Source organism: Falco cherrug, chromosome 9 (genome assembly GCF_023634085.1).
Source record: "Falco cherrug isolate bFalChe1 chromosome 9, bFalChe1.pri, whole genome shotgun sequence".
Classification (NCBI taxonomy): domain Eukaryota; kingdom Metazoa; phylum Chordata; class Aves; order Falconiformes; family Falconidae; genus Falco; species Falco cherrug.
Window position 1 is genome coordinate 26883317 of NC_073705.1, and position 23323 is coordinate 26906639.

General features: G+C 43.4%; 1 protein-coding gene across 2 annotated transcripts in view; it reads left to right on the top strand.

The window, feature by feature from the left end:
- SH3PXD2A (SH3 and PX domains 2A) overlaps positions 1–23323 on the top strand; it is a 272059-nt gene that overhangs the window by 197548 nt on the left and 51188 nt on the right. The window lies entirely within an intron of this gene.

Here is a 23323-nt window from a genome sequence, read left to right on the forward strand (position 1 = left end):
CTCACAACTGGCTGGCTCTGGAGTGTGCTGGGCATGCCAGAGTTTGGGGGAACCAGGACACCCTGATCTGGGACTCAAATCCAGCTTCCAGAGCTCTGAGTCAGGTTATCCACAATGATGACCATGCATTGTATTTTATTCTTTTTTTCTTCTTTTAATGGAGTGGTGATTTCTCAGCTGTATGAAAGCCTAATGCTTGTTTGGCTCAAAGTGATGCAGTCAGTTGCTGGCCAGTGATGTAGCATGGTGTCCAAAAGGATTGTTTGTAGAAATGCCCTGGCCAGTGTGAACAGAAATGCCTGTCTCCTGGGCACAGACTGCATCACTTGCAAAACTAGCAGAGGCCAAAATGCCCATCTGCCCCTTCCAAGCCTGATGGCTCCTCATTGTCAGTACTGGGCGTTAACTGCTGTCAGAACAAGCCCGGTTGTTGTGGCAACTTACATTCATATCCATGATATCCCTGTCTTGAATAATGGCTTGTGGAGCCAAGGAAATTGGGCTGTTAAATAATGCAAGAAGTGTTTGAATTTCAAATTACAGTTCCTTTGTGCTTTCTTTTAATGTGGCGTCTCTGCCTTACACAGTTCATGTCATATTATATTGAACACGTGGTCTGTGGAGATATAAATGGAGAGTGTCAGGGTTTGAATCTAATTAGTGGGTCCAGAAACATGACTCTTCTAAGGAAACATCCTTGAAATTGGACTGAAGTTCCTAAGACCATGTTATGATGCTTAGCAGCCAAACGTCTTCATGCCCATGTAAGCAAGGAAGGAGATCTGAAGTCCTGAACTCCATGCTATGATCTTGCCCTTTAGAGAGATAGATACATACAGAGATATGTATTAAATAAAGATATCAATATATATTTAAAAAAGAACATCCATAAGTGAGATTGGTGATGGAGGGAGCATCATTTGCTTGGATGCTTGTCTAAACTGTTCTGGCAGAGAAATCATGTTTTAGTTCTTCAGAGGACAGGACTCCAAGCGTACACTTTCACTCTGTCCCAGGTTAGGGATGCCACAGGAGTGACTTTAATGCTATGACTTCTTGTCTCTTCAGCTATAGCTGAACCTGTGAATGGCATGTAACGAATCTAGCAAAAATTTCTCAAGTGTTGACCTCTAAAACTCACAAGTTACTGATTGAATGTGGGTGTCTGTTTAGTGTAGGCAAACAAGCTTAGATGATGTGGCTATGGCTTTTGGAAACATGGCAATTTACTTTCCAAGAAAATAAGATTGTTGGACTATGCACATGTGTAGTAATTAGCCTGACCTGTATGGTTATGTTGACTTGGTAAGTGTCGTAAAACTATAGCTGTGATTGTATAAATTAAGCTCATTCTTCTCCTGGTCTAGACAGACAAAGATGCTGTAAGGTGTTAGAGATGTCACCTGCAGCAGGGCCGGTTCCTTCAGGGAAAGGAAGGAGTATGGCTGATAGCTGGTTAGCTGCGTGGCTGAGAAGTCCCATCAGACTGGACAGTGTGCATTGGATGTGCTGCTGAGCCAGGATCTCAGACTTCCTTGTGTGTACACGTGCATGTAGCATATTGTAGGTCTAGTTTGGGGGTTTTATCTGTACTTTGGGCAAGCTAGGTATGAAAAGGCACAGGTGACTGTTTGATTTTAGAACCTTGCCTGAACAGGGTTGCTTGCTAAAGCCTAGGGACACCTAAATGGCTCTTTTGTTCGCTGGAGTGGGAAAAACCTTGACTTGACTCTGTTGCATGGCTTTGTACAGGAAAAAAAGCCCTTCTCTTTACTGGTCAGATGGTCCTATGCTTTTTACACAAGGAACCTCAAAACTAGTTTCCAAACAATGGTGCCTGTTTCATGTTCTGCTTGATGTTTTCTTCTGAACACTTCTAGGACCTGAGCTAGAGTTACCGTCTTCTCTGGTGTTTGCCTCCAAATTGCGTACCCCCCTGAAAGGAAGGTGAGCCCTGTTTTCAAAGGCCAGTGTATAGGGCAGAAGGAGAGGCAGCGGGGGGGAGGGGGAGAATCTGCCATTTGATTTATTGCAGCCTTATCTGGTTATCATCAGGCTATGTTGACATCTTAAGGGTGTTGCATTTACTGAGTAGTATTATTCAGTGTTAGTTTTCCCATATAAGAGATAGTATTTAAGGAGTCTTGCAGGCAGATATGTGTAAACCTGTCTGGTAGGACCTTGTCTCATGCTTAGTTTTCCCTTTCATTGAAGGAGTTGGATAATGTTGTCTTCATTATTGTGCCAATAAAAGTTAGGACTTGGACATCACTTGAAGTTGAAATTTTTGTTCAGTATTATGACTTTAAAAGCAAGGTCAGTGTAGCATATGTGGTGAGTAATTTCTAAAATCTTTCATCACTGTTATGAAGCCCATGGGTCACTGTAACCTGACAGTCGCTGCAATTGCCATGGATGCAAACCTTGCTAGTCTGAAAGAAACCTGGAGGATTGCTGTACTTCAAAACAAATTATTTAGTAATGTACTAGCTCTCAGATGTCAGCACTTGGTTTTTGCAGCGAATACCTATCTTGGCTCAACAAAAACTGTCCTTCAGACCTTAATTCTGGTTACATGAGCAGAAGACCCTCAGTGTACCTGATGTGTCTGATGGATATTTATCTCTTTCTTTTTTCCTTAGCTGAGAGGAAAATCTGCATGTAACAATGGCCACAGATGCATTGGGAGAAAAGTGGAGGTTTATAGTTTCTACAGATGGTGTCTGGGAACAGGCTGTAGTCAACAGGGCCTGTGTTCCCTGCTAGAAGTGGCTGTGATTTGTTTAAAGGCACTGTATAACCAACCTGCACTGTCCAACACTATCTAAACATTTCTGAGCTGTTTCAAGATAACAATGTGAATAGTTGAGTCCAGTCTTGTCTGTCATATATGTAGGTTTCTTTTAAACCTTAACTGAAAAAGCATTGTGGAATGACTTAAAAATCTTTCTGCTGCGGGAAAGAAATGTTGTGACTTTAAAGCAGGAATCCAACACAGATTTCTTTAGGGTAGAAGGGGGAATCCGACACAGATTTCTTTAAGGTAGAAGGGGGAGGGACTGGGCCAGAGCAGCTCTCTGCCAAGTTTTGCATGGATGTGGCTTGAAATGGTGAAGCTATAAACTGTGGCAGCAGTGTTTGCAATGGAAAACCTGACAGACAGTGAAGTATAAGCATACTCACGAGCACCTCTGGCTCTGCTGCTGTTCTGCTTGCAGGCAGGATGTTCTGCTTGCAGGCTTTTCCATTGCAGGCTCCGGGAGCCATGTCTGTAGTGGAGGCATCATGGTATGGTGTTTTCAGCTGGGCTGAGCAGAACTGTAGCCATTTCCTTTGCAATTACATAATTGCAGACCAATTTCCAATATTATAATACAAGCAATATGTAGAACAAAGCTATTATGGCTAGTATAACTTTATCGGGACCCAAAGGGGTCTCTGGGAAGGGAAGCTACTCTTCTCTCCTTAGCTGGGATGTGAGACATGGCACTGAAGTACCACCATTAGCAAGATCTCTGCTCATCAGGGTGCTCTGGCTTAGGGGTCTTGAGACTTGCTTGTTGTCTGCACAGTGTCAGAAGACTGGTGTTGTTTTCAAAGTTCGGCAATGTGTTCTGCTACACCATTTGATTTCACTTGTGCCGCTCACTGGCTGCAGTCATGATCTAGGAGGGAGATGCAGACAGGCCACAGCTCCCTTGGGACTCTTGACTTCTGAGGGTACACTGGCTTCCCTATTGCAAACTCCCTCTTCTTAGACTGTAGGCTTTTTGAGTTAGGCTTCTGCCTCTTCATGGGGAACATAGCACCCTTTATTTGAAGGTGTTGTTTTCCAAGTTACATAAGTGGTTTTACTTGGTACCAAATCAGGCCAAGATGACTTCCATGGTTAACTACTGCCTTTTAGCTAAAGGTGCACCCTTAAAGTTTTACAGGTTGAAACAGAGAAACATGTTTTTTCACAATTGATGGATCAATCTGTTATCGCTATATCCCCTCTACCATGCCTGGTTTTGCAAGTAGCACTGATTTTATTTTTTTTTGTTGTTCCCCTTTCTTTAGTGTTGGTGACGTTTTTGTTTTAAATTCTGTAAGGACCACTATTCCTGTCTTGCATCTGCCTTCTGCTGCTCTACTGCTTTCTCTAGGATGTTGTTGTCTTCATGATCTCCTGCTTGGTATGTGGGGGAGCATGACGCTGTGTGCACTGCTAGCAAATGTCTCTGAGCATTAGTATTATCATCTTGCAAAAGCTGGCCAAAACACAGTACACTTCTGTTTATTCCAACAGGTAAGTGACACACTAGCCGTTTCCTAGGCTTCAAACGTGGATGTACTTCTCCAACAAATTGCAAATGCAATTACTGTGTTTGCTTCTGAATTGTCAATAGCTTTGCATCCAGTGGTCAGATGTGCTGCCAGACACAGTGTACCTAATTTCCAATATTATGCTTTATTTCGGGTGCTGTTGTGCATGCTGGCTTTCCCTGGAAAGCTCTTTTCCTTACAAAGCATTTCAAGAGAGCGTAGTCCATCAGATGTGATGCAGGACTTTATTTCGGTTTGTACATCCAGCCCTGCTCTGCTGTTTGCTCTGAGAAAGCTACTTCAGTTCTCTGCATTTCCGTTTGTTCCCTTTAAGACCTTGTAAGAGACTGTGGTCGTGATATAAAATGTAAATACTCCCTCATACAGCAGCCCCTTCTCTTGATCAGTCCTTGAGTTGTGCCTGGAATTTGAGAAGGAGAAACAAACACTTACACAGGTCGAACACTTCTCCTCTAGCACTGGTGGCTTCACCCCAGAGGACAGGTTTAGGTGAGTGGCCACCACTAAGTACCTGGGATAGCTCGTGTAACTACTCCTGTATGCACCAGTGTTCGTAACTGACAAGCAGGGCTGAGTTCAGGGAAGGACCACCCCAAACCCTTTCTTCAAAAACGAAGGTCTGTAGACTCCAGTGCCCTATTCTAAACAGTGCTGCCTTCCCGTGTCCTGCATTTCTGGGACTGTCACCAGCCCTACAGCAGAGGATACTTGATCCACTTATGAATCAGTTCCTGTCCTGCCTCAATTTTCTGCCCAGTGTATGTACTAAGGCAAATGAACACGGGCCATCTGAGGAGGCAGGGTGGATGATTAGGAATTTTGGCTAGGAGTTACTGGAAAGTTGTTTAATGTCCTAAAAAACACTGTATGCGTCCTGCCTCCAAACAGGGAGAATACTGGCAAAGCAATGATGCTTTTCTCTTTCAAACACTTGCAGCTCAAGGGCTAGGGAAGGGCTTCTCTGTGTAGGCAGAGTCTGAGACGTCTCTGTTAATGCTTAATGGCACTTGCTTGTCTCACTGCAGCAGTGTCTTTGTCTTCAGGCTCTGTGGATGTAGTGATCAAGGTTGGTTGGTCTCTCGCTTTGCCACAGTATAGGCAAAGGATCCTGTTGGCGCGTCTGGCTGCAGAGGGTGGGTTTTATTTTAAACTTTCACTGTCTGGAAGCTGCTGTCTATGGAGAGAGCCAGGGTCCCTTGTTTTAAAGGAGGCAATGGAAAAGAGGATTGGTAGGATGGACAGGAACATCTAAACTAATTCAGGCTGTGTGCTGGCTCGGGGGGAAACCTGAGACAAGCTTAGAACAAAGAGGTGAAACTGGATGCAATGACTTGCTCTAGCCAAGTTCTCATGGGAGATCAGCCCCTTTCTGGGAATACAGTGTCTGACCAACCCTGCAAACAGGCACTCCCTCTTCCAGTGGCCTGTTTGCAAAATGTTGAATGGATGGAGAGAATTTACACTCACATCAGAAACAACCAGGTCAGCAGGAGATGAGGAGGAGCCCTCCTTCCTCTACTCTTGCCCCTGGGAGGCCAAGGGTGGGGTGACATTGTCTAATGACTTTAGCAGCTGTACTAAGCTGGAAGCAGCCCTTGACAGCCTACCCTGACCTCTCTGGTGATTCTGTTTCATAAGCTATTTTCTGACCCCCTTTTTTTCTTGCCTTTTTCCTAATCAGATTAGATTTTTAAATGTGTGCCCCTGCAAGGGTAGGGAGGTGGTGGCTGCTTCTGTTCAGCTTTCAGCAGGCAAAGGATATGTTGGTATGGCTGAAGCCCTCATTTGAGTTTTAAGAATTTAATGTACATTTACTTTGCCCAGAAAGGAAGTATGCCACAACATTTCTGAAGCAGTTACCTCTGAGCTGCAGTTCAAGGCTGCCCTGTACAATGGTAAGCTATTTGGGACTGACTTTTCTAGACCTGCCTATTGCTTGAGCATCACCGCACTACCATCTCAGCTGAAGTTGGGAGGTTGCTGCTTAAAACAAAATGCTTGAATTATGAATGTTTTGTAATATTCATGCTGCTACCTTGTGATGTCTAAATGGTTTTCTTCTCCCCCACTCAGTAACTTACATAACAAGTGACGTTTGTTTCTGTGTTTAAGAGCTTGGAAGGTAATTCTATATGCTGCAACCAATGCAGGGTTGTTAATACTCTGGTGTTTGTAGTTATCCTGTCACTGTGTAAAATGAGATTGTTTTCTAGTGTCACTTCTGAAATACCTGCAGCTTTGTGACCACGCAAAGGGATTGAGGTGGGCTCCTGCTTTTCTGCTGGGAATACTTGTTCCAGCTCTGTGACAAGGAGAGAGTATCTTGTCAATTGTGCTGTGACATTTCCATCTTTTCTTGGAAGCCCTTCTGCATTTCATAGACATCCTCACTTGGTTTTCCTTTGCCCGGCTTTGAATTGCAGTGTGTACTTGCTCTGACTTTTTGGTGACAAGCTCATTATGAACACTTGAAATATGGCTGTCTGGTAACACTATACCCTTGGCAATGCCTAACTCTGCTGAAGTTTTCCTGGGACACCTCCAGACTGCACTGGAGCTCTGGTAGTAGGGATGTTTCGCTTGTTGGGATGGGGAACTTAAATGGCAGCTTGTATTATTTGGGTCCCACTTGAGCTGGGAGCAGCTGAATGTCATACTAAAGTGACCTTCAGTGCGTTCATAAAGCCTTGCTAAAGTTAACTAGTTGTGTTGTTCCCTCAGGTTCATTATGGAAGTTTTCAGTGTAGTGAGAAATTAATTACTATTTTCTAGCAATGCTGCTTCACTTCATCCTCCTATAGAGGGAAAAGAGTGATTAACAAGTAGTACGGACACAAGAGATTCCTCTAAAGCATTCTCCTCTTTAGTATTACCTATCAGATCCCTTTTATGTAGTGTTTGGTCTTAAATTGTTTTAAAGGTACATCTTTCCAGATAGAGACACAATAAAACTGACCTTCCTGTTTGAAGTTATCCCTCTAGAGTGTGTTTTCTGAAATGCATTGGACTATAGTCTGTGGTTTACATTCATTTTTTAATCCCATTCCCATTGTTTCTCTTAATGTTGGGCAACTGGTATTCTGACAGGGCTAGTTCAGTTATGTGGGTTTCTTTTCTTTTTTTATGGAGACATCTGAAGTCCAACCACTTTCTTTTGCATTCATTTGCCTTTTATTTAGCTGATGTCATGTCTTTGTGGGACAGCTGTCCCCCACCCCCAAATTTCTCTAAGCTAGGGTGAAGGGTTATTCTTGTGAATAGGAAGCCTTGAAGATGATGAGAGGGCTGGAGTCCCTCTCCTAAGAAGACAGACTGAGAGAACTGTGGTTCTTCAGCCTGTAGAAGAGAAGGCTCCAGGGAGAACTTTAAAACAGCCTTCCAGTACCTAAAAAGGCCGGCAAGAAAGCTGGAGAGGGACTTTGTACAAGGGCATGTAGTGAGAGGACAAGGGGTAATGGTTTTAAACTGAAAGAGGGTAGATTTAGATTAGATATAATAGATACTGCTCTCTACAGCTGCCCGAAAGGAGGTTGGAGGCAGGTGGGGGTCAGTCTCCCAGATAACAAGTGGCAGGATAAAAGCAAACAGCCTCAAGTTGTATCACGGGAGGTTTAGATTGGATATTAGGAAATGTTTCTTCACAGAAGGGCTCGTCAAGCATTGGAACAGGCTGCCTGGGGAAGTGGTTGAATTTTCATCCCTGGAGGTATTTAAAAGATTTGTAGATGTGGCACTTAGGGCCATGGTTTAGTGGTGGACTTGGCCGTGCTGGGTTAACAGATGAACTCTGATCTTAAAGGTCTTTTCCAAGCTAAACAATTCTATGATTCTATATCCAAGGAGCTTAAGACCCTCAAGACCCCCCCCAGGAGCAAGAGAGGGAACAAGTCTGTCTGGACTCCATGTTTGGCAGCTGTGAGCATGAAATCTGCTCCAGGGCTTCTGAGACTGCCCTTTTAGTCTGGCTGCTGGGGAGAGGGTGGGATGTGACCACTGAAACCACAGTCTTGAAGACTTGGTTGTCCTTAAAGGCAATTTAGCCTCAGAGGAGCAGGGCACATCAGTAAGTGTGGAGAAGCCAAGACACAAGCAATGCTACCTTAAGTTTGCTGTACAACACGCCCAGGTACTCCTGAATGGTAGGCTCTCCACCAGGCCTCTGAAAACTTCAATTCTGAAATTTCCAGCTGCCTGCAAATTCCCTCCTCTTTCCTTTCTCGTCTAATCCAGCTGTGCTGAGACTTTCTACTCAGGCAGATAGTTAAATTCTCTTTCCACTCTATACCCTGTTTGGAACCTAGGATGGCAGGCTGAAAAGGAAAAAATTTTACACAGCATCCCTGGTTGGAGCCTTTACTTATTACCTCCTCTATTTATGCAGTCCCTGCCAGTTTCAGGACCCTGAAACCTGCCTCAAGAAAATGTTTCCAAGGAAAATCTGCTTTTCATATTAGAATATATAAACTTTCTAATGATTGGGTTTCCTGTATCAGCCAAATAGGTCACCAGCTCAGCACCGCTGCAAGAAACTGCCTGGGGCCAAGAAGATACAAGGATATTACTGAGGCCTTCCGATGAGTCCCATAGTTACCTTGTGGGCTACGTTCCTTGGGATGTGACTGCCTTAAAAAACAAAAATAAAAAAACCCACACCACAAAAACCCTAAAAAAGCAATTATTTCCCAGGTTTTTGTTTCTTTTAAGAAAGCAAGTCACTGAAATGGCTTTAAATAAGCCATGAAAATACTAAACTTAATGCATGGTGACTGATGTTTTCTGCCCTTTGTTCCAGTTAATCAAGAAAGCAATTATACACAAAAGCTTTGGCTCTTGTGGTGACTTTCAGGCCCATTTCAAAGTAAGCAAAAGACTGATGGTGCATTTTTGTTGTGTCAGATGAGGACAAGATTAATAAAGGATGGAAGAGATTCCCCCTGCCCCCCTCCCCCCAGCTGTACAGCAAATAAGCAGTTCCAATTATACTTTGGCAGTAAAATGGAAGCTATAATCATTAGCAGACGCATTTCAGTTATGACCAGCTACATAACTCCTTGCTTTTGGTTTTCATGCTAAAAAGAGTCCAGTTTCCCCACAAACTAGTTTCTTGTCCATCTTCAGATTAAGCAAAACCTAAAGAAGTAGTTGCCTTGCTTAGGAATTTCAGAATACGATTGGATTTAGGGGGTAGCTTGACAGAGAGGTGTATGTCAGCTCTTCCCATCCACCCCTCAGGCTGGGACGTCAGACTTTCCAGCATTCTTGACGGAGACTTTAATTATTTTTGTGGTAGAAGGATGTTGGCTCATGGCTAGATTAACTGAAGCAGTTCTGGAAGACACGAGGTATGAGATGGGTTCTCTTGGATCTCTGTTTTACTGGCTGGCTTCTCATTACTATTTTTATTGGCCAGTTCAGTTTTTTGTATCTTGATACTGTGTGACTTCATCTGAAAGTTTCACATGCAATGGGACATCACTTTATTTCAAATGAAGCTGGACTGCAGTTATATTGGCAATGTAGTTAAACTTCAACTCGGTGATAATGTCAAGAATTTCCCAGACTTTGCTTGAATCCATATTTTCTATTTCTCCCCACAATGCGAATGTGTGCTGGAAAACCCTGGCCTGTTGCTTTGAAAAGTTGTTTTAGTTCTGTTTGCAGAACTGTCTCCTGCTGATCTTTTCCTCTCTCCCATTGTGCACACACAACCTTTCTGGTAAGCATACTGGTGGGGTGGGACTTAATGCAAGCATATCTCCCAGCGGCTGAGGGCAAGGACAATGCTGGGTGCACTTACGCGGCAGACTAGCTTCACTTTGCTCCTATATTAATACAGCTGCCTTGTGTTTGCTTAAGAATCCCAGACCGGTTTGATACTTGGATAAAAGAGAAAATAAGTTGTCGCTTTTTCATGATTAGCAGCACCTCCACTAGCTAGACTAACACGCGTGTCTGTGCTGTCTGACAAGTATAAGATAACACCTTCATGATTTGATATCCAGGTCTTGAGGTATGGTGCTGACTTTCAAACAGTGACCATACGTGCAGGTGAAATGTATCCTTCTTAAAGGACAATAGCTCTTAGGCAGTCTAGGTGACTGCATACAAAACCTGGCAATTGGAACGAGAAATGTCAGTGTGCTGAAACTGAAATGAAGTTAAGGAAGCCCTCAACACAGTCCCTACTCAAACATGATGGAGCTGATGGAGGGGTGCAGGGCAAATGTCCGTGCAGCGGTGATCCTAAGACTGGAAGAACAGCATCTAATGTTAAACCTGAATCACTGCCTTGAACGTTGTTCATAAATAGCGCTTTAATCTCCCACATGGGCTTTTATAGCATTTGGATGTTATTGGAGGCCTCCCTGCATGAGGAAAACCTGAGCTACTAGGAGAGACACGGCCCATTCATCTTAACTGAGTATAGCTGAAGATTCAGGATGGTTAATGTGAACCTGGGAAGATCCATCACTAACTATTTGAAACCCTAGTGTTAAACTCAAGATGAACTTATTCAATGCCCTCAAAACCACTTTGAAGAATCTGTATTTCTGGGTGTGGGCAGGCAGAAAACTGCACACAGTGACTCATGAGAGAAGGTGAACCTTGTTTGTTTGCCTGAAAACAGGATCAGGAATCTGAGAGACAGTTTCTTTAAGATTTTGTTCTTAATCCTGACTAAAATTCCTTACTGTTACCAAGAAAGAAGCTCTCTGCAGAGCACAAAGAACCAAAATTATGGGATGGCTGTGTGCTCAGGGTGAGCTTTCAAATTATTCCCTTCCTTCGAGTAGACCTTCTGTGACCAAAATGTCCTTGAATAAAAGTGGAATGACCAGAAATGGGATGCTGTTTCCATCGCCAGGCAAATGGGATAACTGAGCCCTATGGAAATTGCCTCTTTTGCTCTTCCTGAGCACAGCAAGCAGGACTGGTTCCTGTACCAGCTACAAGCTAAATTACACACTTGGTCATTCCAGACGTCTTTGGTGTATTTTTGGAGCTGACTATACGCTTCCTGGACTGTTAGCCTGTTGGTTTTAAAATAAGAAGTGAGCCTTTGAGGGTTGGCGTGTGAACCCTTCCACGCAACTGGGAACTGGGAGGTTAAGTATCTCTTTCACAGAAGTATCCAGGTTTCAAAGCCAGCCACATGAAAGGGTGTTGCTTTCCCTACACCACCCCAGAGCCTCCCTTGCAAACAACCCTAAACAGAAACCACCATCGTGCAATGCACATGGGGGAACTCAGGGACTGTGCGGTTCTGGGGATGGCTTGCAAGATGCTTGCTGACACTGGTTTTAATTTGGCTCAGACTACCAGGAATTGTTGTGTAGTGGCATTTGAGGGTAAATGCTGGTGGTTTCAGGGATTCCGTTACAGATGAAATGTAGCCACCCTTTGCAATGCTGTGACAGAAGCTGGTGTTGAGACCTTTCATGGTGCGCTTGAAATGCATAAGGGCTTTTTTTCCACTGATTATGTGTAGGCATGGCAGAGGCTGAGTGCCTGGGCATGCCCTTGCCCTTGGCAAGTGTGTCTCGGGGGCAACACAGTGACAGGAATAGAAATAGTGACTGGGCCAAATTCACCTGCACCTTAGCTAAGGCTGCAGGTGGCCAGGTGAGCTACTGTGGCTTCTGTGAAATAACAGCGCCAGATCCCTGGTACATCAGGAACACCATCTGCTTCAGCTGAGACTTGCTGAAACTAGTAATTCTTCTCCATATCCCCATATCATTATAATCCTTCCTCTATTTATTCTTTGCTTCTTGTTTAAGCAGACTCCTCAGTGGACCATCTGACTGGTCCCAGGAATATTTGTTAGAAACTTAAGTGTGTGCAGCAGCAGGGGAGGCCTGAAAGGAGGATAACTGAGTGAAGGTGGAGAATAGCAACTTCCTTCCTGGGTACCGCTTATTCTGCTGTGTTTCTTGTTCCTTTCCACTGATCTCCTATATCTTCTGTGGAGTCTCCCACGTGACTAATGTTTTTTGATCTTTTGTGATAGCTAAATCCTCAGCTAATGTGACCTGTCAGGAGCAGGTCCTCCTCATGTAAGGAAATGTAACACAGCATGTTCCTCTGTTTAAGGAAATCATAATCCTGTGTTTCTGTGGGACTGAAGCTTTTACTTAACCTCAACAAAGTGATGCTGAGGCATTTTTCTGTAGCTGTCTCAGAGCTGTGCCTTCACCAGGTCTTGGTGGATGGACTAGAATTTCACTTATAAGGTAGAGCTCTGGAGTTAGACTATCCATTGGTACTTAGTGTTTTTCTTGCAGGTGAGTTGGCAGGAAAGAGCCTTGATTGCTGTAGTTGAGCCTGACCTAGGTTAGTAAAAGCAGCCATCACTTAAGAAAGCAAATTTCACAACTGTAGTCACCCCTGTTCAACTGGAGTTATGACGGAAGTCAGAACTGCTTATCTTTGACTTCTGAAGCTCAATGATACCTCTTTCTCAGAGAAAGTGGACTTGTAAAGGCCAGTTCCTGGGGATTACAAAGTTCCGCTGAATGCTTACTTATGGCCAACTCACACTTCAGACTGCTTCTGTAGGTGATGTAACAAATAACCATAGAAAGAATGGCAGAAGACAGTTTAGCTAAGGATGTGAAGTAAGTTGGGTACGTTTATTTCAGTGGTACATACTCCTCTTACCTGTAGCCTCAGCAATATCCAATTTGTAAGAAGTCCTTTAAATGTTTTTGGAGAGTAGGGAGAGAGAGAATCTTTTATAGCAAGACGCTGCTTTCTTCCTTCTGAGATTTTACTGTGAGATAAAAAAGAAAGAGATAGGAGTGATTCATCCCACAGGCTGTAGCGTTAATCCCATGAAGTTTATGTGAGCATTATTTGGCCAACATCCTTGAAAACACTTCCATGTGCATTAGTCACAGGAGGTGCCTTGGGGCCTAAAGGGCAAAGGAACATTAAAATTGGCTTCTTCCTTGGCATCTGTTACTCAAATGTATCCCTCTGTCATGCACCCCTTTCTCTATTACTTAATTTTTGCCTCCTGTGCTCTTTGGTGTCTGTGCTTAACTTCTAGTGTGGAGGAGGAAAACGAGTCTCATAACTGGTCATGTTTTCCATCCATCTTTCTCTGCTCTTCTGTGGCTTTACATTCAGAGATGCCAACACAGAGGCAGTAATTGACTGGACTTGTACAGTTTTGCCAGTGAACAGGTGTGAATAATAGCTTTCTCAAGCCAGCAAATAGTTCCTGATCATCTGGGCTCAATATTTGTGTGCACCTTTCCATCTCACAATATGGGCCATATCAGGTTTTTGTTTCACTGGATGCGTACAGCTTCATAATCTTCCCTGAAATAAGAGCTGTGCCTCCTATCACGTACTCATGACAGGGTATTGCACTGGCCTGGCATGTGGTGCCCCAAGCTGCGCAGTTCAAAACCAGTGGGCACGCAGCTGGACCTAGGTCTGTTTGACAGCTCATGAAATTCATAATGCAGCAGTAGTCAGGAAGCTCCTGAGTGTGTAGGAGGCTGACCACCGTGAGGCAGCTATCCTGTTTTGTTTCTCAGCTATCCGGGGCTGGATAACTTGGAAGTGGATGCTGGCAGAAGCAAAATCTTCTCACAAGACTCTTACTCTGTGCTTGGAGAACTCAAGTCACATTGTGAAGTCTAAATCCATAGTGGAATTTGATGATGTTGATTTAAGTGGTCCAAGAACCATGGTAGTAGTACATTTTAAAAATAAAAATGTAACGTGTTGACTAGTCAAGAACTGTTGAGACACTAGTGGAGTCTTTTGAGCAAATGCTTTCAATTTGTATTTGGATGTTTGTCTGCCCTCTTCTGTTTCAAAGCCAGTAATATATTGTAGGTGGAATTTTGCCTGAAAGTGTTCAGAAATTACTGTTTGAAGGCTGGTAGAAGGGAATCAAGAGGCAGAGGACTTTATGGTGTGACCAGGTAGGGACTGAAGAACTGGCAGCCTTGCAAACTTGCCTTTTTTGCTCAAGACTGGATTCTGAATAGGTGGCAAAGACTCTGGAAAATCCAAGTGCAGTTTCTCATGGAAATGAGGAATGGACTTGGGATGAATTGGGAGAAGAGTGCCCAGCCTTCCTTCATAAAACTGGACTTTCCAAGCTCTCAACTTGTCACTAAATGACCTTTTCCCAATACCACATCTCTTCTGTGCAGCAGAAGGTCCTTGTTGGGCAGCAGTGATATGATCAGTGTTTGTTCCAGTTTATTCTGCATTGCATTTTGTAATACATTTTGCTGATGATTCTTACTTTTGTTAGCTTTCTTTAGCCTTCATAGGAATAAGCTGTAAATGTCATATAGCTCGTGAACTATACTTAAAGCAGCTACACATGGGTTCAAGATGAGAAATTAGGCTTCCAATCCAGACTTTCCCAAAATAGGAGGAACGTGGGTAGTGTTCCGTCTAGCGTTTTTGTTTTGGATAGGAGGCTTTTGGTTAATGGCAGTCTTGGAGAAGAGGAAAACTGTCAGATGCCACAGGATCCCAAATGCTCTTTGTACAGTGGCTACAGCCAAAGACACTGGAGCGTTGGGTTTCTGCTGAGTTAGTGAGTGGCTTCTTAATCATGTGACAGCAGCATCAGGGTTTCCTGGCAAAAAAATGGAGAGTAACCAAGAACTAGTGTGTTATAATAGGAACATGCAGAAACAAATAATGTTTCCTGAGGTGCATGTAGATATCAAAAAGTTAACTTGTGGTTGTCTGTCTGCTTCCAGCCTCCAAATACCTACCAAAAACCTGACTTTCTCTTGGAGTTTTAGGGACGCAACTGTCTTCTTTCCCATAAACTCCTTCTCCTTTCTGCTTTTTGCAGGCTTTCTACTACTTTAGCCCATAGTAATGCACCTTGAACATCATCATGGATGTGATGCCTTCTGTGGAACAGGACAACAGACTTGCTTGTGTCCGTAGTTGTCCAGGCTGACTGAACAGCCTGTTTTGGCAGGAGCAGTTCACATGCAGATTGGGCCTTCCTGTAGCGAAGGGAAATAGTCCCTTCCCCCTGAACCTGGATGATCTGAAGCGTGTCTCCTCACAGACGGGAGCTTAGTATGAAGTGGCTTCTTTCACTGTGGCATGTGTCCAAGCCATCATGGAAAATCCAGGCATTTCTGTTTCTGGCTTTGGCATGCCAAGAGTGAAATTTTTGAAGCTTACGATCTTCCTCTTCCTCCCACTCCTCTTCAAAGCCTGCAAAACTTAAAATAAATAAATATTTTTTTTAAAAAAATCTCAAAACCCCAACAAACACAAAAAAAAACCCCCAAAAAACCGCACCCAAAAACAAAGATAAAAACCAACCCTGAACTGTGAGTGGGATAGGCATTATTGCTGGCTTCTTTCCTGTAACTAGCATATACAAAATAGAGCCATTCCCCCCTACCCATCCTATATGATAACTCTCTACCCCTCAAAAAAACTGAATGTTTGACATGATGGCTCTTGGCTGAAATTTCCCACGTAAGGTAAGCTGGGCTCAAACTATTCTTCCACAGTGCCCTTTTCAAAGCTCTTCTGAAAAGGGTGAGTAGCTGCCTGCTGGCAGGCTTCCTCACAGAGTCATCTCTGAACCTGGGGAGCGAATGGGCAGTACCTCATCTGGATGGTCTGCTTGCAGCAAGCATGGCTTGAGCAGCAACCTCCTGTCTCCAGCCTTGCAGGGCTGTGGCTATGGTTATGCTGTTGGACTGCACAGCCAGAGGGAGGAAAAAAAAAAATCAAGATCCTAATGGAAAACTTCTTGGAAGACTGAAAGTACTCCTGCACATCTGTCCTCCTTTGGAAAAGGTATTATGTGCTGAAGTTATGAAATATTGTCAGAGGGGAAAGTGCTCTCTGCTCTCCAAAGATCCAAGAGCACCTGAGTGAACATACATGGGTAGCAGCGAATCACTGGGTTTGAAGAGCCAAGTACCGTATTCTCCAACTGTCTAGAGAACACAAACGTGGCTTTGCCAAAGGCAGTAAGTTGATACCTACTGGCCAGGAGTTGATATCACTGCCTAGCCTCATCTAATTTCATATTAATTTGAAAAACAAAGATTTGCTCAGACTCAGCCTGACTGGCTTCACAGAATGAAGTGGCACATGAAGATGTTTAATACAGTGTATGGCTTTCTGTGCTCCAAGTTTTTGTGCGCTTCCAATTAACTTATTGTAGATGTTATGTACCCATTTGGAATCCCCCTCTGTTCATATTTAAAATTTGATTGTATCGTTAAAGCGTTGAGAATGTCAGGGGTTTTGGGGAGGGTTTTTGTACTGACTAGCCTAGCTTTGATGTACTTGCCAAACATCTGTGAGCTTTCTATATATTTTCCCCTTGCCTTCAGAAAAAAGGATGGTTGCGTTTATTTGTGGATGAAATATTTTGCTAGGAATGGTTGTAAATCTGAAGAGCTGAAAATTGTCAAGTGAACTCATAGACAATAGTAACAGAGAATAAGGAATTAAGCCTGGTATGCAGTCTGGAAAAATTTAAATTTTTCAGAATCTTTTTTTTTTTTTTTTATTCCTCTAGCATGGGGATTTCTCAAAATTGGAAATATCCAGCAAAGCTTCTGATTTGGAAACTCAAAACCACTGCAAAGTGTGAATGTCGTGGCAAGACTAGCACAAGGAGGACTGAAAAGTGCTGGGGTTCTTGTTGGCCCAGGCTGTGCTGCGTGGGCCAGAGCTCACGGCTAGTAGAGATGTCTGTTCTCTCCCTAAATCTTCTGGTGCCCCATCAAATAACCTCTGATTTACATGAGTGGTGATGTTACTAGTACTCACTAGTGTTAAGCTGGACATTCATGTTATAGAGTTGAAAGTTTACTTCTAAATGCATGAAAAAGCTATGGTGTATAAACTCAAAAGAGAGCCTGGTACACTTGGTTTGGTTTTGGCCCTTAAACTGATTCAATGTAAATTTTCATACCTTCTTGATGAGCCAGTTAAAGTGGCTAAAAAGTGATGATGTTTAATTAAATGGATAATAAGGGAACTCCATTCAATTATATTAATTTTTCTCAGATGATGCCATCACTGTAAGGGCAGAGTCTAATATTTCTGTTCCCTTTTAAAGTAACCTTTAAAAAGAAACTTTTTTAACCATAAAAGCCCCATGAGAAATGGAGCTATTTGCAGACCTGTGTCTCTGGAGGATACAGACTCTTTACAGACGTATTGTGTCTGGAGTGGCAACAGCTTGGTTCCAGATGCACAATATGGCTGAAGTATTGGACTTTGAGGTGGGAGCTTGACTTGGACATACAACTGTATCTGTATATCTGAGTTGACTCCTGAAGATGTTTGTGACGCTGATGACCAAGGGCTGCCTTTGCTTGCAGCTGGCTTGCTGTAAAGCCAGCCCCTTACTGAGCATTTCATTGTGATTCAAAGTAAGGATGCTTTTGACGTGTTTTCCACATTGGTATTCAGATAATCTGAGTGAGAGTATCAGCCCTTTGGGGGTGTTTCACAAGTCCCATTCCCAGGTATCGCCATCTGTCAGCTTGGGGAGCTGCTGAATGTGCTGTATCAGTGCTCCAGAGATGAATGTCACTGGTGCCTGCAGCAGCACTCAACAAGCATCGGCTCAGCCAAGGAATGTGCCCTTAATATAGCTGGGGTGCCCCAGATGTATTTCATGTATCAGTACAAAGAAGAGCTGTCTAATCTGCTGCGAGTCTCTCCAGCCACGCGTGTGTTTGGCTTGGACACAGTCATCCCTGCTTTCAGAGCTGGAGTGTGTGTTGGCAGCAGGGAATCATTGTCGCAAAGTAATTCCGAACACAGAGGAGTCAAACCAAAGTTCATTTTGTTCTTTTTCTTCAAACTTACAGCTTGCTTGAGTGGGCAGGGGGTGAGTCAGCCACTTCTTTTTTTTTTTCCTTTTTTTTCCTTTTTTTTCTTTTTTTTTTTTTAATCAATACCTCATCTTCATCATAAGAAGTCTTTTGCTATGTCTGAATGAAATGTCATGCTCCTGAGACTTCTGGCTCTGGTTAAAGACAGGCATCTTGCTTGCAAAGTAGGGTTTTCTATTGCACTTCCCTGTGCAGCTATGAGACATATACCCTAAGGTATACTAGTAGTGCTTGAAGGCAGGGCTGTCAGTATCCTTTATTACTGATTTCTATTGCGGCTTTCTAAATTTGCAATTGAATAGGATTACCAACGTTTTATCAAAGGAATGGTGGTTTTAAGCAGCAGATGAGAAATCCCCTGAACTCCAGCCTGAAGCCAGTCTTTGACCTTAGCCTAATGTTTGGGGTAGGTAGGTAAGCTATATTTTAAATTTCTTTATATATTTGGCTGGAAGTGGGTTTTGTAACTTCTTTCCCCGTGATAAAGGCTTCATCTCACCTTTTTTCTTACTTGCTATGCAATATCTGTGCCCCTTGCACACCCTCATTTAGTTTGCAGAGGAAGCAAATGCAGTGTCCTTTGTTGTACTGAAACCTTTGTAGCTAATTTCTAGGACCTCATCTGGAGAAGCCACTCTGCTTTGTTGGCTCTGGCTCAGGATTTGAAAACTGAGCTGCAAATAAATAAGCATAGGCTCATCCAAAGGCCTGAGACATAGTTGGAAGGAAAAGGCAAGTGAGTCTGGAAGTGACAGTGCAAAGCTGTGATGAGTTAAAGGCTTAATGGCACCACAGTACAGGCATTGCCCTCAGTGAAGGAACAAGTGGCTCCTTACAGAAGGGTTTTTTATGAGGATATTGCTCACTCCTTGGCTCTGCTCCTCTGCTGAGCCAAGTGCGTAAGCCTACACTTCACTAGAACATGCGGTCTGGGGTATTTCACTGTTTTCCTGCTAAATACCTTTACTTGAATAGGACACTACAGCCTACTCGGATAATTCAGGTCAAAAAGTTTCCTACTTATTTATAAAAGTAAACTGCAGTGTGGTCCTCTTTACAGTTGTGAAAATAAAGGTAGAAATGGCATGAAAGATGAGTAGCTCCATTCCTTTGTGGTTGTGGGGAAGCAGTGCTGGCAAGCACTAGAGCTACCTTTGGACAGAAGACAGGCCAGCAGCGAAGAGACAGCTTCTGCTGGCAGGTAGCTTCAGCTTTCTCTGACTCCCATGTTGTAGGGGGCTGCCCTGGTGATGGAGAGGCAAAAGTGGTAAGAAAGCAAAGTCAACTGGTTAATGGGTTTGCCCATCCTATTTTCTATGGAAAAGAGATACCAGGAAAGGACGGGCTATGGATGTGAGGTTTCTGCATCTCCTGGGGGAAGGAGGAGAGGCAGCTCCTGGAAGTAAGTCATAGCCATGCTGACATGTTGATGTAAATCACATCAACAAATGTGTCAAAAGTCATACTGAGGTCTAAGGTTACTGTAATGAGTATTATCTTCTTCTTAGAGATCAGAACTTGAAGGAAACAAGCGTGAGCAAAATTGACTGATTGCTTCTTGCCGTGGGAAGGTGCTCTTGAGATCCTCTCCCTCTGTCAGACCTTATTCATTGTATCCAAGTAGATGCAGATCACATCCTCTCATACAGTTAGATAATTCTCAGGCTTTAAGAGATTATGAAAATATGGATTTGTGTTTTGCTCAAACTAGAAAATAGGTTATGAAGTCAAACCTTCCTCTGAAATTTCAGTGGTTGTGGTTCTCAAGACTTTGGATTGGTCGCTCTGACATACTTGCTGATATGATAGGCTAACAGAAATGTCTGAGATTATGTCTGGATTACACTTGAGTTTTTCTGGGACTCCTGGAAGGTGTTAACAAGGCAACTGCAGAAGCTGAAGTGGCAGGGAAAAATTAGGAGGGAAAGAAAAAGATGGAAATCTTAACTAGGCAAATGTTGCAAGGTTGAATCTTTTCAATATCCTGTAACCTAAATCTTCAACAAGTTATCCTGTGAAGCAGGTTAGATGTCTGTATGATAATTCCTCAGGTATCGTTGGCTGGTGCCTGCATTTCTGGAACAGTCTCCATACTGTAACTTCCACTATGGAAAAAAGCCATGTTCCTCAGAATGAGTAGTCTGGTAAAGGTTATTAGGCATAACGCTGGTGAGCCAGGTGAGGTAGCATTAATGGCCTGTGAGATGCAAGAAGGCAGACTAGATGTTGAATCTCCTTTGAGCCTTCAGCTTTGAGTGTGGATGAGCAAGTAGGGGCATAGCTTAAAGCTGAGGCAGTACATCCTGCAGATGACCAACAAATCTAACTTTTTGTAGGACAGAGAATTAAGCCCTTAATTTTAGCACCATGTGAAGTTGATTACAAATTTTATTAAACCAAACCATATTTTAGTTTGGTATCTGGTTGAACTTGTTTATTAGCAAGGCAGATTGGAAAGACATTTTTAAGAAATAGAATTAACAAGTTAATACTGCATAATTAATACTCACTAATAATTAACATGCACTACTGCAAGTATAGCGTGTGGTCATTCCCAAAATAAGCGCATCACAAAGCTTGTTTTGTGCTCCCAGCTGATACTATGTGTGTTGGTACCAGGCAGCCCCACCCAGACTTACATTAGCAATTGGTACAAATACATCAGTTGAAGAAAGCATAATCTCCCTGAAAATGGCTTGTAAGCACAAAAGAGCTGCGCTATATCTTATCATTGGATTGAGGAACATCAGGAGGCAATTTTGAACTTTCAGGAGGTGTCAGTTATTAGCCAGGACATTGATCAAGAAATTCATCAAGGGGCTGGTATGTCTTGGAGGTGGCTCCCCTCACACCTGGTGTTGAGAGTCTCTGCATAACTTAGGAAGGGATTTGAAAGCGATGTTTGTCCTTACCAAAAATACGTGGGGTTGGTTGCCTTCTGCAGGCTGCATTGTAAGATGTTTTGCTGAGCTGGAGTCTTAGAATGTGGTGTATTGACGAGCTCATGCAAACAAGGAAGGGGGAGTAGATCTCTCTGAAATGCAATGGGAGATCCCCTTCCCCAGTAGGGATTTGGGGCCTACAGGAATATGTACTTTTCTTTAACCCAGGCTGGGTTCTTTCCACTCCATAATCTTTGCCTGCAGCCCTTGGGAGGGATGCATGCTGAGGAAGCTTCAATTCATTAGTCATCCTAAAATGTGCTAGTAGTACAGCTGTTCTTGCTGGAGGTGCACTGTTGCATATATTTTGTGTTAGTATTGCAGTATTACCCTTCCAAGTTGCACGCATAGTCACTAAATGGGATGTTTGGGAATAAATTTTCAGGCCATATAAGCTTTTGTTAAACCATAGCATTCCAATGCTGTAATTAGTATGTCAGCTAACAGACGTATCCAAAGACTTATTTACCATCCAGGCTGTTTTACATAGCAAGAGCCATGCTTTTGTGATCTCTGTTTATTTTTTATGGCAGTGCCTAAGGCCCAGCTGAGATCAGGGCCCTGTTGTGCGAGACATTTAGGCCTTGTTTCCAGAGAATGGAAGCCTACGTAAGGGACAGACAAAAGAAACACTGTTCAGATTTGAGTGGTGGGGGAGGGGAAGGGAGGTAACTAAGACTTGGAAACTGGGGAGGGAAAAAAGCCCTCCACAAAAAGAATTGATCTGGTTCTTAGTTCCCTTGCAGAGGACTCCTCAAAGCTGGACCAGCTCCCCAGCAGTAGGACCATCTTCTTTCTCAGCTTGCAGTGAACATACAGCCTCTGTGCTCCATCACTGACCTTTCCCAAAATAAGAAGGGGAAATCAGTGCATTCTGAGGAAAAGGGAAGGGGGGGGGGGGGGGGGAAGAGGCCATCAATCTGCCAAGAGTGAGATCCTGAAAAGTACAAGGTTGCAAAATGCCTGAACTTGAGGTTCTCTATGACATTAGCATCAGAGCGGTGGGGGAACAGCAGCTGCCTGTGTAAAGAAAGGAGGAGATACACGGGAAGTATCGCACTTCCAGCGGAGTCTGGCCGGGGCACTTACAGGCAGTCCAGCGTGTCCTCTTTTGGTAGCCTTGTAATGGGGAGAGGGAAGGGTTTAATCTTGCGTGCACTCACAGGGTAAGCTTAAGTGACTCCTGTTGAAAAGATAAACACTATGGCTCTATATCATCTGTCTAACAGGTTTAGGTAATCCCTTACTGTGCTGCATATTTATTTTAAATGGTGCTGCATTGTATAATGCCTGTGTGGTTGTAATGGAGGGTCTGCAATTCTCAGCTTTTTGCCCAAGGACAGCATTACTCTTGCCCTTGTTTCATGGTTGATTTATTCCTAATGGAAAGGAATAAGCCTCACAATGATATATTTATCTTGTCTCAGCTCTGTGAAATGTGTGGAGATTGACAGCTCTTCTGTATCTCACATCATTAATTTGCCTTGCTAACCTTTATTTAGCATCAGAAGATCAGCCTCACTGATTATTGCCAGCAAATCTGCGCTTAGTGCCTGCTCTGGCTCTGAATAAGCTTGAAGAGATGGAAAGGAGAGTCAGAAAATGAAAATGTTTAAATATTCTGACTTTGACTTACTGTACACTTAACAGTGCCTTCCTGGAGGCAGGTCAGCAACTGAGGTTGCCAGCAACCCAGCCTTTCTCTAATAAGGTGTTAATAGGAATGTTGCTATTGATGTTCCTGTAGTGCAGGACTTACTGAGGCGTTCCTAGTCTTTCCAGGCAGAGTACTCTGCTCTGAGTCTAGGCTGCCTTTCCAGTCTGTAAGGAGCAACAAAGCCTAATAAGTATCAGTCTTTAAAGTCAACATCCTAGGCGAGACAACCAAGCAAGATGCAGGGAGTTGATGTGCTTACTAACATGTAGCAAAAACCCTGCAAAGGTGCTTGAGCAAAGTGTGTAGCCTCGTTATTCAGAGGCCAAGCAAGAATGAGTAGAACCTAATGCTTAGTTGTCTGTGTGCAGAGTATTTTTTTGCAATATAAGAGGAGTGCTTTTTTTGCTGCAGCAGGGGAAATGGGCATCTTATCAGAGGTTTTTGCCTCAGTAACTTTCCTATATTCACCTTTTCATGCTGCTGAGGCACCTTTTTGTTAGAGCTGAGGGAATCAGATACCC